Source organism: Orycteropus afer, unplaced genomic scaffold (genome assembly GCF_000298275.1).
Source record: "Orycteropus afer afer isolate SDZICR_OR568_19922 unplaced genomic scaffold, OryAfe1.0 scaffold00044, whole genome shotgun sequence".
Classification (NCBI taxonomy): Eukaryota; Metazoa; Chordata; class Mammalia; order Tubulidentata; family Orycteropodidae; genus Orycteropus; species Orycteropus afer.
In genome coordinates, this window is record NW_006921631.1 from 343,517 (window position 1) to 346,244 (window position 2,728).

The window sequence follows — 2,728 nt, forward strand, 5'->3', positions numbered from 1 at the left end:
GGCAATCCTACTTCCATAGTGATACTGCCTCAGAAACCCAAGGAGGGGTCGCTATGAGTCGGGGCCGACTCGACGGCAAATAACAACTAACAACAACACATACAACTTCAAAGAAATATGACTTCACAGAAGAGTATACCATTTGTTGACATTTTAAGAAGTTATAATACCCAATTTTATTAGGAAATATGGGCAAACTTTTATATTGAAATAGGACTATAAATTGAAATAATCTTTCTGAAATGATATTTCGGCAATTGTAAAAACTTGATTATAATCTCAATGGTTCATAATAGGGAATGATGGAATGAAATCAGTAGAGTGTATGAAGTCTACAAATCAACCATTAAAAATCATGTTTTTGTGTTCCCAGAGAATATTTGAAGATATGGGAAGTGCTTTGGCATTTTTAAGTAAAAATAAAAGGTTACAAAATTGTATTTTTAGGAAAATCTTTTCATGTGCATTTAATAAAAAGGGTGGTTGTTGTGCTCTGAAACTGATTCAGTGTCATAGCAACAGTCAAGTCTCTATGGATACATAGGTAGTGGCTGAGCATGTGGTGAATTGGCTGGAATTTGAACTGGAGTCTCCTGTGTGGACTGTGAGAATTGTACCATTGAACCACTATCACTGCCCTCATATAAATTGTTTCCAGTGGTTAATTCTGATTGGTGGGGAGACCTGATATTCAAAGTGTTTACTAATCAGTTTCACTGCATCAAAATACAGTTGTTTTTTGTTTTTTAAAATAAGTCAGTTAAGCTTGATTCAATATCTCCAAACATATCTAATCTTACAAAACAATTTACTTTTTTTCCTTTTCTTATTATAGAAGTAATTTGTGTTAACTGTAAAAAACTAGAAGCCACAGGAAAGCATAAAAAGGAAAATATAAATCACCCATAATGCCCCTCTTTGGAGATAACTTTTCTATTAGTGTTTTAGTTATACTCTTCCAGACTTAGCTCTATCCATACATATGTAAGTTTTTCTTACAAAAATGAAAATAATGCTATGTGTACTATTTCACAAGTTTTTCCTCCACTTAACATATTAGAAATTTCTTTCCATATCAGTAAATCAGTTCCTGAAACATTATTAATGCTGTTTGATTACTTAATATGCTTGCATATAATCTTCTATGTTCTGGTTCTTGTACAGGTTTTAAGGCTTTCACCATGGCAGATAGCAGTCAAGCTATAGCAAAAAGATCAGAGGCTGAGATGAACATGGGTTGCTATTCAGATAACAGAAAATTGATTCAATAGTAAAGAGTATCTGAAGGAGATACAAAAAGAGTTTGTAATGAATGGATTTGTCACTTTTGCCACCCAGCATTCATGAACTCTTTCTTAAGTGTTGTTGTTGTTGCTGTGTGCCATCGAGTTGGACCTGACTCATAATGACCCCTCCTTGGGTTTCCGAGACAAAAGTAGATTGCCCAACCTTTCTTCTGAGGAGTGGCTGGTGGGTTTGAACAACCAGGCTTCTGGTTAGTAGTCAAGTGCCTTAGGCACTATGCTACCAGACAAGATTTTAAATCTTAGATCTGTCATGTCACTTATAGTCATGTGGCTTTGAACAAGTCATCTAACCTCTCTGATTCTTGATTTCTTCATTAATAAAATTGAGATTCCACTATCTGTCTTCTGGGGTTTTTGTAAGGCTTAGAAAAATATATAGATGTAGATATGTATGGATGGATATATAGATGGATAGTTAGATAGAAATAATATATAACCTGGCATGTAGTTAGAAATTACCAAATGGTTCCTGTCAATACGTACTCTGTTAAAATAAAAGCAAAGAGGTTCATTGAAGGTTTGAAAAGAGTGTGAACTGGGGACATAATCTGATTTCACAAAATGAAATAAAATTTTCCAAAATGGTGGAATATCAGAGACATTTGTGAGGTAAAATCAAGGACTAAAGATAGGTAAGGAGCTCTGGTAGCATAGTGCCTAAGGCACTTGACTGCTCACCAGAAGGCTGGCAGTTCAAACCCACCAGCCACTCCATGGAAGGAAGGTTGGGCAATCCTACTTCCATAGTGATACTGCCTCGGAAACCCAAGGAGGGGTCGCTATGAGTTGGGGCCGACTCCATGGCAAACAACAACAACAAAGATAGGTAGAACATTTTGATTGGAAGATGAAAGATCAGAGAAGACAAAAGTGGGACAATTTGAAGAAGGAGGTGTTGTATGGTAATTGGTTGCAAATACAATGTGGGTTATTTGGATTGGTTAGTTTAAATACATGACAGAGATGTTTTATAGAACGGTCACAAGATAATTACTTCCTGAGGGCTGTTGAGGAAATTTCTGATAAGTTTCTGGTGTCAAGACACTCTCTTAAGAACATTCTTTCCTTATCATCTGTTTAATCACTGAGAAAAAAAATTCCTTTGTTATGTACTTAAGCCATAAGTCTCTCTGATGGCACAATGCCTAAGGCATTTGACTTCTAACCAGAAGATTGGAGTTTCAAACCCACCAGCTGCTCTGCAGAGGGAAGATGAGGCAATCTACTTCTCTAAAGATTTATTGCCTTGGAAACCCAACTGCAGTCACTAGGAGTTGGAGTTGGCTTGATGGCAGTGGGTTTAAAGGGTTGACAGTTGCAGGGGAAATAAGCAAAAGTTAAGATGGAGTCAGGACTCAGGCCTGGGCTGATCATTCTTTTATGAGTGAAGCACCTTGGTTTTGGAACTCTCATACATTACT